The following is a 12,954-nucleotide window of genomic DNA, read 5'->3' as shown; positions in this document are numbered from 1 at the left end:
AATTAAAAGAAGCAGTGACAATTTTGGCAACACAAATAATATAATTTCAAGAGTATATATCTAGCTGTTCATATTAAAGGCTTCCTACCTAATGGAAAGGCTCCCTCCTCCCCCTAAATTTTGAAATATTTTTTTTTTTTTTTGGTAATTTAAATGAAAAAGCACTTTCACTGAGAATCATATTCCTATAAACTTTAAAATAGTCTACTTAAGTAAACTGGCATTCCCAATTGCCCATTATTATCAAGCAACAAATGGAATAAATTAAAATTTAAAAACATATTTGACATATCCAAATTTCTTAAACAATTGGCTATATTATTTATTGTTAATTTAGAAAACAGGAAAACTACTAAACCTAGACACTGATGCATTTATCAGATCTGATCCTTATTTATCAGAGGCAACGCTGTAGCGTTGCCTATAGTAAAGGCCATACGGCTCCAATGTTTTATTATTTATTATTATTTTTTTTTTCCAGAGGCACTTCATATGGAAGGGGTTGTCGTAGAAACTTCAAAGGGGGATCATTCAATTGGAAATCAAGAGTTCTAGTGCCCTTTTTAATAGTCGAAAATGATTGGAGGGCGAATAGCCCCCCTCCCCATGCCCATCAATCCCCCCAACACATCCAATCAAAATTTTGAGATAGCCATTTTGTTCAGCGTAGTTGATTTCCAGATAGAAAATATATTTTTGAGGAGGACACTCCCCCACAACCCTCAGGGCAAGGGTTTTAAGTTATGCCCTGGGGGCATATAAGGTTTTTATAGAAGGCATTGTCGTAGAAAATTCAAAACAGGCTTATTTGATTGGAAATTGAAGAGCTAGTGCCCTTTTTAATAGTCGAAAGGGATTGGAGTGTTACTAGCCCCAATCCCCCCCCACACCCATCCAATAAAAATTTTCAGATAGCCATTTTGTTCAGCATAGTTGATATCCAGATAGAAAATATATTTTTGAGGAGGGCACTCCCCCACCACCCTCAGGGCAAGGGTTTTAAGTTATGCCCTGGGGGCATATAAGGTTTTTATAGAAGGCATTGTCGTAGAAACTTCAAAACAGGCTCATTCGATTGGAAATTAAAGAGCTAGTGCCCTTTTTAATAGTCACAAGTGATTGGAGTGTAACTAGCCCCAATCCCCCCCCACACCCAGCCAATAAAAATTTTCAGATAGCCATTTTGTTCAGTATAGTTGATTTCCAGATAGAAAATATCTTTTTGAGAAGGATACTCCCCCACAACCCTCAGGGAAAGGGTTTTTAGTTATGCCCTGGGGGCATATAAGGTTTTATAGAAGGCTTTGTCGTAGAAACTTCAAAACAGGCTAATTAGATTGGAAATTCAAGAGCTAGTGCCCTTTTTAATAGTTGAAAAAGATTGGAGTGTAACTAGCCCCTCCTGCCCCCCCCCCCACACCCATCATTTCCCCAAACACATCCAATCCAAATTTTCTGATAGCCATTTTGTTAAGCATAGTTGATTTCCAGATAGAAAATATATTTTTGAGGAGGGCACTCCCCCACAACCCTCAGGGCAAGGGTTTTAAGTTTTGCCCTGGGGGCATATAAGGTTTTTATAGAAGGCGTTGTCGTAAAAACTTCAAAACAGGCTCATTCGATTGGAAATTAAAGGGCTAGTGCCCTTTTTAATAGTCGAACATGATTGGAGGGCAACTAGAAAGAAATCATGTTTTTGAGGAGGAGACTCCCCCACAACCCTCAGGGCAAGGGTTTTAAGTTATGCCCTGGGGGCATATAAGGTTTTTATGGAAGGCGTTGTCTTAGAAACTTCAAAAAATGCTCATTTGATTGGAAATTCAAAGGGCTAGTGCCCTTTTTAATATTCAAAAGTAATTGGAGGGCAACTAGCCCCTCCCCCCCTACGCCCATCATTACCCCAAACACATCAAATCAAAATTTTGAGACAGCCATTTTTGTTAAGCGTAGTTAATTTCCAGATTGGAAATATACTTTTGAGGAGAACGCCCCCCCACAACCCTCAGGGCAAGCGTTTTAAGTTATGCCCTGGGGGCATATAAGGTTTTTATAGAAGGCGTTGTTGTAGAAACTTCAAAACAGGCTCATTCGATTGGAAACTAAAGGGCTAGTGCCATGTTTAATAGTCGAAAGTGATTAGAGGGCAACTAGCCCCCCCACGCCCATCATTTCCCCGAACACATCCAATCAAAATTTTGAGATGGCCATTTTGTTCAGCTTAGTTGATTTCCAGATAGAAAATATGTTTTTGAGGAGGACACTCCCCCACAACCCTCAGGGCAAGAGTTTTAAGTTATGCCCTGGGGGCATATAAGGTTTTTATAGAAGGCAGTGTCATAGAAACTTCAAAAAAGGCTCATTCTATTGGAAATTCCGAGGGACAGTTCCCTTTGTAATAGTCGAAAGTGATTTGAGGGCAACTAACCCCCCCTCTCACGCCCACCTTTTTCCCAAACACATCCAATCAAAATTTTAAGACAGCCATTTTTTTAAACATAGTTTTAAGTTTTGGAAATTAGGTCTTTGAGGATTACAACTCTCCCAAAGCCCTCAGGGCAAGGGTTGTAATTTAAGCATTCTCCGAATCCTTCATATTATTTCTTATGGAAGGGACGCTCATATAAACTTTAGAAAGGGCTCATTTGATCGAAAATTGAAAGTTCTTGTTCACATTTTAAGAGTCAAAAGAGATTGAAGGGCAACTAGCCCCTCTCCCTCCTCCACGCCCTAAATACATCAGATAAAAATTTTGAGATATACATTTTGTTAAAATAGTTCAAAGTTCTGATAACAAAAAACTCTGGTGTCAACACAGCCCAGGGGTAGGCGTTGTAAGTTATTTCCTGGGGCATAACTTATTAAGGGGGGTTTTATAACTTATGGGAAGGGGTTTTGTATGGGAAGAACACATAGGAAATCTATTATAATTATCCAATTATAAGGTTAAAATACATAATTTGTGATAGATGCAAAATTGCTTTGGCACACAAATTCCTATTAAGGTCAATTCCAAACAGTCGTGATCCCTTTGTGTCAGCAAGTGAAATGGTCTAAACCCCCTTATTGGAACTATTTATTCAATCCATTCATTGTTGTCAATGGCTGTCCACAAGTTATGCAAGCTGTTTATTGTTCATATATAAGGTTTTTATCAAAGAGGTAATTGTATAGACTTTGAAAAAAGCCTCATTTGATTTAAATTGAAAGTTCTAGATCCGTTTTTTAAAGTCAAGAATAATCGGACAGTAAGTACCCCCCCCCATGCCATACAAACTTGAAAATTTTTGCAATCAAAACGAACAAAAATTAATTAAAAAAAAATTTCCAAAAAATAAGTTTTTCAAAGAAAAGTAAAGGCCATTTTAAACTTAAGCTCAGGTATACAAATACCTGTTAAAATTCAAACTCAAAACGACAAGAAATTACTATTGAAGAATACATGAAATCCAAAACGAGCAGAAATTCAATAAACAACCATAGCAAAAAATAAACAAAAAGTAATAATATAAAAGAATAAATATATCTTAAATCGAGTAATGCTTTGATTAAATATGAAAAACAAGCTTAAAACGAAAACAAATATTTTGCTATTAAAGTATAAATGAAACTTATAACAAACAGAAATTAAATAAAAAATCAATGCGAACAAACATACAATATATATTAATGTAAATGAATAAATAAATCTTAAAACAAGTGAAACTTAAATTGAATATGCAAATCAAGTTTGAAACGAATAAAAATAACTACAAACAAGAGTTTGGGTATCGCCTCACTGCAAAAGCCTAAACCCTACTGCGTCATTGACGCTTTACTGAAAACGAATTATATTACAAATGTTTTCTTTTGTACTTAACATTGAAAATAAATAATAAAATTACAGTAAAATTTTGAACTGATGAGCTTTTAGCAATTAATATCATTATGCATCAAATATTCAGTTTAATTTGTTAGTTCTTTTCAAGATTGGTCAAGACAAATATAGTTTCACTACAAGCAAAATTTGGATACTGCCCCCTTCTTTAACTGTAAAAACCTAAAGCCTTCTGCGTCATTGGTGCTTCACTGAAAACGAATTACTCATATATTACAAATTTATTATTTCCGAGTTCTTACAGCATTGAAAATGAAAATAAAAATTACAGTGAAAAAAAATCTTGAACTGATGGATCTTTCAACAATTAATATCATTATATATCTAATATTCAATTTGATTTTGTTTATACTTTCCAAGACTGTTCAAGACTCATATAGTTTTGCCATTTTTTTTAACTCTGCCATTTTTTGTAAATAATCGTGTTAGTTTGTTATGAAAACATTCTATGGCTTCTAGGCATTTCCATTTGAGTGGAGAACTGCACCTCATTTGTGGAACATGCATTTTCTTGCATGAAACACCAAAATATAATAAAATGTCAAGTTTTGGAGTGTTCCACTACTTGCAAGCAAGTGCCATTGGTATTTTGAATCCGCATGGTCAATTTAGGGGGTGGAGGGTAGGCTAATTCTTGTGGCACCCCATTCCGTTGTGGTATGGTTCACATTTTCAACACCTGGCATCCATACTATCATATAATCTACCAAGCATACAACTACCCCAAATCAGTATTAATAAATAAATGAAACCCAAAATGAACAAAAATTAAAATAAATATTAGAGTCAAACTCAAAACAAGCATAAATTAATGTGAGTAGGGTTCAAAACCCCTTTGCTTTCTAAAAGCCAGAATATAATTTGTACTTTACTGAAAAAAAAAATTCAAATGAGTTTACTGAAAAAAAATGTGCACTGTCAATTTAATATACATATACTGACATTTATTCCCTAAAATCTTCATTAATTTTTGATTTCTTAAAGTTATAAAAGTGAAAATATTTCAAAGAATTGTTTTCAGTAAAGCGCCAATGACGCAGTAGGTTTTAGGCTTCTGCAGTGAGATGATACCCAAACTCTTGTTTGTAGTTATTTTTATTCGTTTCAAACTTGATTTGCATATCTAATTTAAGTTTCACTCGTTTTAAGATTTATTTATTCATTTACATTAATATATATTGTCTGTTTGTTTGCATTGATTTTTTATTTAATTTCTGTTAGTTTTAAGGTTCATTTATACTTTAATAGCAAAATATTTGTTTTCATTTTAAGCTTGATTTTCATATTTAATCTAAGCATTACTTGCTTTAAGATCTATTTATTCATTTATATTATTACTTGTTGTATCTTTTTGCTATGATTGTTTATTTAATTTCTGTTCGTTTTGGGTTTCATTTATTCTTTAATAGTAATTTCTGGTCGTTTTGAGTTTTTATTTTAATAGGTATTTGTATCTCCTGAGCTTAAGTTTAAAATGGCCTTTACTTTTCTTTGAAAAACTTATTTTCGGAAAGTTTTTTTTTATTAATCTATGAAATGGCAATAGGTTACTTTGAAACATAATGCATACCATTTGAATGGATTCAAAATGAATAGTGTGTTTTATCTTATTTCTGCCAAAAAGAAAGAAATCAGTAAAGAAGAAGATTTCAAAACAGTTTGTGGTAACAAACTGAAAGTAAGGACTATATTTTCTGTGCAATATGCAAGACATCACTGTTTATTTCAACTTAATACCTGTAAACTGAATCAATGTCATAGAACAGTAGTAGGACTTTTCTAGGACACCAGCCTTTAGTAGGACAGAAACAGCAAACAGCTTAGAATAGCCTAAACATGAAAATGTTTAAATGATTATTAAATTGATCATCGAATTAAATCAAGATGAATAAATGCCTGTGGATCATATAACTTTAACAGATGGAATTATAATCAAATAGTAAGTGTTAAACAAATATTTTAACACTTTACTGTAGCAAAAATTAGAGAAACATTATCATCTTTATTCATCTTAAAATTAATTTTTTGAGTAAGACAATTATCATATTCAGAAAGAGCATAAAAAAAAAGCTCAATTGATATCCCCATCTAATTTATAGCCTAGTCTCTATGTAAACCAAACAAACAGTACTCCCCATCCCCCAATGATAAAAAATATACCTTAAATTGTATTTTACATGTCAATTGAATTTTCTATTTTATGTTAGCCTACTGTCCTTATTACTTATTCAAGCTTTTCTAGGGACTTATGATTGTAGTATTTAGTTGTTGTTTTTTTTATTATACATCTTCAAATAGATTTAAAAGTTCATTTAAATAAATAAAAATTCAGTGAAAATATAAAACCCATGCTATGTTTTTACCATAGGGAGGGAGGGGGGAGATAAACTTTATTTGTATTGAAATAAAAGGTATAATTGGATTTGAGTTGAACTTCTGATTCTAAAGGTAGACTATGTAACTATCTTAAAATACAGGAAATCATAAAGTTTATGCTACCTTTTCAATAGCCTAGTAGTTCTCAGACTTTTTTTTTAGCAGAATTCTAGTTAAGGAGCTTTTTACTATGTTGAAAAGCATTTGATTTAAAAAAAATGAAAATCTCAGAAATGTTTCAAGAGCCTAAGTAATTTTAGTTAGCCTGGTTCTAGAGCCTAGCTAATCTTCAGGGAAGGTATTTTGAAGTACCTAACTCTGCTCCTTCTCCCTCTAGAAGCCACTGACCTTTAAAAATAGGTAAAAATTTAGAATTGTGGCCCCTGATAAGGAGACATGTTAAGCAAACAATTCTTACTTTAAAATATATATAATGATCCTAGTTAACATATAATCCAAGGGGAGAACCTTTATCATCAAGTCTTTCCTCTTTTTTTCTTCTTTTTCAAACTTAAAAGAAAAAAATTACAATTTTTACCACACTCTCAATACAATGTGTAAATCTTTTGAAATTGCTGCTATAAATTGTTCTTATAGATAGCGTTCATCCTGGTCATTGTTACCTTAAATTACCTTAAATTACCTTAAATCGCATCTTCTAGCGACTAAGGTTGCAGGAACCTGTAGATGTCGCCAGGTAGTATTGACAGGAGTTCGTTGCACAATTCATTAATGGATCATCACATCCTACACATATACAGGACAGTTGAATATCACACACTAATAGACCCTAGTGGTGGATGCAGGCTCATCCCACTGCGTCCTCCATGGCTTGTTCCTCCAGTCATGGTCAACGCCAGTCTTGAAGCTGTTAACTGAAGCTGCGGAAACAGTTGAATCGCTCAGTGAATTCCACAACGGAACAACGCGATTGGTGAAGAAGTTGTATTTCTCACGCTTTCTGCTGAATCTTTGGCGGAGTTTTATGGGGTTACCTCGCGCTCTGCTAGACTGGTCCTGTTCGAGAATGGGCTTGATAACACTGCTGTTCATCAACTTATATGCCAAAATTACGTCCCCCCTTTTTCTCCGGTAGGTCAGAGTTTGCAAATCAAGCTTTTCTAGGCGTTGCTCATATGTGATTTGTTGGTTGGCAAATGGGAGCCTAGTAGCTCTTCTCTGGACTTTTTCAAGCAACTCTGCATTGCATGTAAAGTGGGGGTTTGCAACTGCCATCCCAAACTCAAGATGAGGGCGGACAAGGGCTGTGTAAAGCTTCTTAATGACCCTGGGGTGGCGACTAGTCACTGATCGCTTGATTAGGCCTAGGATCTTGTTTGCCTTTGCGGCTTGAGTTCCGCAGTGACTATGGAACTTCAGCTTATTATCTATGATTACCCCGAGATCACGTTCTTCCTCTGCGCTTTGGATGGGTGTTATAGCACCAGTAGAGTCCAACATATGGTAGCTATGGCAAGGGTTGTTCAGTCCAAGATGTAAAACTTTACATTTGCTTGGGTTAAACTCTAGTGTCCAAGTTGAGGCCCATTGGCAGAGGTTTGTTAAGTCTTGTTGCAGGGCATTGCAGTCTTCGTCAGAAGCGGCAGGTCCAAAGAGTTTGGAATCGTCTGCATATAGTTCCAGCAGATTCTGGACAACCTCAGGAGCATCATTAATGTAGAGGTTGAATAAAGTCGGGCCCAACTTAGTTCCCTGTGGCACACCACTTTTGACATTTACTGGTGCCGAGTACACGAGGTTTCCGTTGTGGTCGTAGACTGCAGCAATCTGGATTCTATCAGACAGAAAGCTATGGATCCACTGGGCTACGTCTACATCAATGTGATATGCTGACAGTTTAATCATCAGGTACCGGTGGGACATTTTATCAAAGGCTTTTGCCTGGTCCAGTAGGAACACGTCTACAGGGGATCCCGATTCGATAACCTCAGTGATTGATTCATAAGCTTGGATCAGGTTCGTTTCAATGGACATTCCTTTTCTAAAGCCATGTTGGCCGCTGTAAAGGAGACCATTCCTTGTCATGTGAGCTATAACGGCATCATTGACAATTCCTTCAATCAGCTTAGCAACGACTGAGGTAAGGCTTATGGGCCGGTAGTTCTCTGGCTGGCTTCTGGAACCTTTCTTAAATATTGGAGTTATTGTTGCTGTACGCCAATCAGGTGGTAGTTTCTTTGTCTTCAAAGACAGATTATACAAGGAGCAGAGCGGTTCGGTGACTATATCAGAGATTTCTTTGAGCAGCCTGGGATGGATGCCGTCTGGTCCTTTGGCTTTGTTAGGGTCCAGCTTTGATAGTCTTTTCTTAACCTCTTCAGTCGTGATGATGAGTTTCGGCATAAGATGTTCGATATGTCTGGGGTCAGGACATGAGGGTTCAGCTGATGAGTCTGAGGAGAAGTTCGAAGCGAAGGTAGTGTTAAGCAAGTTTGCTATAGCTTCTGGGTCTTCCAACTTTTTCCCTTCAGCGTTGAATAAGAATGGTATTGATCGCCTGTTCTTATCTTTCTTGGACACATACCTCCAAAATCGTTTAGGGTTTTCCTTTATACTAAAGGCTATCTTCTCCTCATATTCTGCCATAAAATACCTAGTTAGATGTCTCAACTTATTCCTGGCTCTGGCATAATGCTCCCAGTGTCGTGTGCATACACACTTCTTGTACTTCGAAAGTGCCTTTTTCTTCCTGTTCATGGCTCTTTTAATGGGTCGATCTATGTGAGGCAGTGTTCTAGGTGCCTTGACAAAAGACGTTGAAGTACAAAGCTGCTCAACATGGAGGACGGCGTTCTTGAAATTTAGCCAGGCTTGCTCTATATCATCACTGTTAGTCACTTGATCCCATGCAACCGCCTGTAGTATTTCCCTGACCCTGCTGTAGTCGGTATACGTTCGTTTGGTGCAGTTGTGTGGTGGTTGACTTATTAGCAAGTCATGGGAAATACAGAGGTGATCGCTAGCGCCAATGGGGGGCAGGTAATCAGTATTCACTAGCAGTCCTGGGTTGTTAGTGATTGTCAAGTCTAGTAGAGATGGTATCTGGTTGTTTTTGTAACGGGTTGGCTGATCAATTAATTGGTACAGATTATTGTTGCCTAAATATTCCACAAACGGGTTAGTTGCAGTTGAACTTTGATGGTAACCTGCTCCATCCACCCACAAAATATCAGGCATATTTAGATCTCCAATTAAAATAAAATCTTGGTTACAATGCTTAGATGCATGATCAGCTAATTGAGTAAGAGCCCCATAAGAGGCAGCGGCATCTGGGCTGCTTGGGCTTCTATAAACGCATCTTATTAGAAGTGGCTTCCCCCCAATAACAATATTAACAAAAACACTCTCAACCCCTGGGGAATAATCATGATTCAAAGTCAAATCTCTGACCTGTAATACATCCTTCACATAAACAGCCACGCCTCTTCTGGGGTGAGTTGAGAGATTCGAGAACAGGCGATATCCGGGGATCATGATATGATCATCTTCCAGTGGGGTAGTAGAGTTCTTGGGGGTCAGCTCGCAGATACACAACACATCGTTTTCTTCAGCAGTAGTTGTAAGTTTTAGTTCAGGAAGCTTATTTGTCACTGTATCAATGTTCGTGTAAAAAAGCTTCAATAATTTCTTTTGACTAGTCTGTGGAGGGTTACTATAATGTATCACTTTTGGCAAACTCTTGAAACTAATGTCTGATGAGCTAGGGCTCGAGCATGAATGGAAAGCACAACTATTATTGCCACTCTTAAATGAATCACTATCATCGACACTACTACAACTGTGGAAACTATTTACATATGGGATATCCTCAGCAGGCAGTGGGCACTTTAGTGCTCCGTAGCTGCCCCGTTTTTTGAAGTTTGGATTTGTTTTCGTTTCTCCCTTTCCGCCTTTGTGCGGTCAAAGTGAAACTGCACAGCACCCTTCAGCTCCCTCGACTTAGTCACAATCTCCTTTTTTATCTTGTAGTTATCAGTGAGGAAGAGGACAGGTCTAGGTCGGTCACCTGGTTTTGGTGGATTGTTCCCGAGCCGCTGCGGCTTCAAGATTTTGACAGAGGGCAGATTGTATGACTGGGCAAGATGATCCTGAATAAACATCAGAATATCAGCTGCCTCTTCACATGATTCAGGAACTCCGTAAACTACGATGTTGAGCTGCCTTTTCTGTCTCTCTCTGTCCTCACGGATGATCCGTCTAACATCACTTTCAAAGTTCTTGGTAGTATCGCTCTGACACCGGTTCAGCCTGCTAGTAACTATATCTTCTAATTTGGATTCAACTTCTGCTAGGGTGCACTTGCCTGCGATCACACTTTCCAAGTTAGAGATTTTGCTGTTAATGTTCCCCAGTTCTTGTTTAAGATCTTGCTGAAAACGATCCAGAGAAGAGGTCACAGCTTTTGAAACGGTAGCTTCGATAAGCTTTTGTGTAGCATTTGAGCCAAGGCTGCTATTCCCAGTAACCTTACACACAGGACAGAACCACTCACAGGTGAGGCTGTCAGTCATTTTGCAAAATAGTTGGTATTCTGATTTAGAGATTCCAACGCAATCTATGCACAGCCACTTATCACAACCATCACAAGACAAAGCTTGGGACTGTTCATCAAGTTCGCGTCTACAGCTACCACACTCATCTTCATTTTTCTTTGGGCTTACCCGGGTTCTCTTGTTTGTTGACACTTTCGGCGGCATTTTCTTCTATTTCTTCGCTGAAAACTCGGCTGAAAACAAAACCACAGTACAACGCCAAGCGATCAGAACTTGGCGCCCGGGTTAAAATTTAAACAGGCACGTGGGCGGGCGGTCACGTAGGCACTTTTATCGCGAGCTTAAGTTCGATAATTGCACAGGATTCGATAAAAAGAATAGTCAAAACTGATCAGCAAGTATATAAAATAGTCTATGTCCTATTTAATTTTCCAAAAAACTGTTCTAAGATTTCACTTGATCCACTCTCAAGGACGCCAAGGTCAACACAAAGGATGTAATTTCTACAAGTTACACACCTTCGTATTCTGTGGTCCTGGCGAATAATATGCCAATATGCTTTCTAAATACACTTCACAGCCAATATATTTTCTAATTTGAAGATCTTTTTGCCCTGAAAGTTCTTGAGGTAGACAAAATGTGGGAAGTGCAATACTCAAATCACCTAGTCCCAGCAGTTTAAGGATTAAATCCCGCTGGTACCAACTCGGCCTCTTGTTTGTTTGATATTGCTCCCTTCTGCACAAATTATCACCAAAAGTACGCAGAACAATTCCATTGTTCCATTGTTAATTCCATTTTTTTTTAATGATAGATAAAGCAGTGGTGAAAATACAAAATATTGCTATAAATATACATATACATACAGAGTACATACCCCCACCCTCGTAATGTGCAAATATATAACAAAAATCACATTTTGAACCCAAATATAACCAAATGAACTGCACCCCAACCCCTAAATATATCCAAATCAGGGTATATATTTGCACATCAGGGGGTGGGGGGGGGGAGTTGGGCAAAATGTATTTGTGATTTCAATGAAGGTTATATTTAGAATCAGAATGCAATTTTGGTTGTATATTTGCACATTAGGGGGGTGGGGGTATATACTCTGTATGTATATGTATATTTATAGCAATATTTTGTATTTTTGCCACTGCTTTATGTATCATAAAAAAAATGGAATTAACAATGACAAGGATAAATGCTATCTATAAGAACAATTTATAGCAGCAATTTCAAAAGATTTATGCATTGCATTGAGAGTGTGGAAAAAATTGTAATTTTTCTCTTTTAAGTTAGAAAAAGAAGGAAAAAGAGGAAAGACTTGATGATAAAGGTTTTCCCCTTGGATAATATGTTAACTAGGATCATTATACATATTTTAAAGTAAGAATTGTTTATTTAACATGTCTCCTTATCAGGGGCCACAATTCTAAATTTTGGTAAATTTTAACCAAATCATATTATTGACTTACAAATAAAGTGAAAATACCACTTGATGCCTTTTTTTTATGCTCTTTCCAAATATAATAATCATTTTTGTCACAAATTAATTTTACCCCCACTCCTAATTATACCAATTCAGTGTATATACTTGCACCTTAGGGGGGTGGCATATTTTATTTCTGATGTAAATGGGCGGTAATATTAAACTTTACCCCTAGCCCCCTAATGTGCAAATATATACCCGAAATTGGTATATCGGGGGGGGTGTAAAATTCATTTTCAATAGAAATGATTATTATATTTGGAAAGAGCATAAAAAAGGCATCAAGTGGTATATTCACTTTATTCATAAGTCAATAATATGATTTGGTAAAAATTTACCTAAATTTTTACCTAAAAATATTGTTTTAGGCTATAATAGTGAAGCCTTAAAAGATAGATTTTCTGCTAAATAGAAGCACAAATCAAGTACTTAGCAGAAATCAGCTCAATCTCAATTTATGAGGTTTCAGATTTGTAAATTTATATATAAATTTGGGGTGAAAACCATTGATATGTCTGGAAATTCTAAACAAATAGCCTAAGAGGATTACATTTCAAAAGTGAAACAAGAGAAATATACTATAAAAACTGAAAATTAAGGTAGGTTATAATGTTGTTTTGTCAAAAAGACTGTTGTTTTTGTTGAAAATCCAGAAAATTATGTTCTAAAACTTAATTACTTTCAATATCTGTTTT

At 36.4% G+C, this 12,954-nt stretch overlaps 2 protein-coding genes across 2 annotated transcripts in view; both read right to left on the bottom strand.

The window, feature by feature from the left end:
- LOC148943826 (uncharacterized) overlaps window positions 1-12,954 on the bottom strand; it is a 606,774-nt gene that overhangs the window by 367,020 nt on the left and 226,800 nt on the right.
- LOC148943829 (uncharacterized) overlaps window positions 1-12,954 on the bottom strand; it is a 132,974-nt gene that overhangs the window by 119,816 nt on the left and 204 nt on the right. The window lies entirely within an intron of this gene.

The sequence above is a fragment of the Artemia sp. Qi Xiang Cuo genome, chromosome 15, assembly GCF_049724085.1.
Source record: "Artemia sp. Qi Xiang Cuo chromosome 15, ASM4972408v1, whole genome shotgun sequence".
Taxonomy (NCBI): Eukaryota; Metazoa; Arthropoda; class Branchiopoda; order Anostraca; family Artemiidae; genus Artemia; species Artemia sp. Qi Xiang Cuo.
The sequence above is the reverse complement of the archived record's forward strand: the minus strand, read 5'-3'. Positions and strand labels throughout refer to the sequence as shown.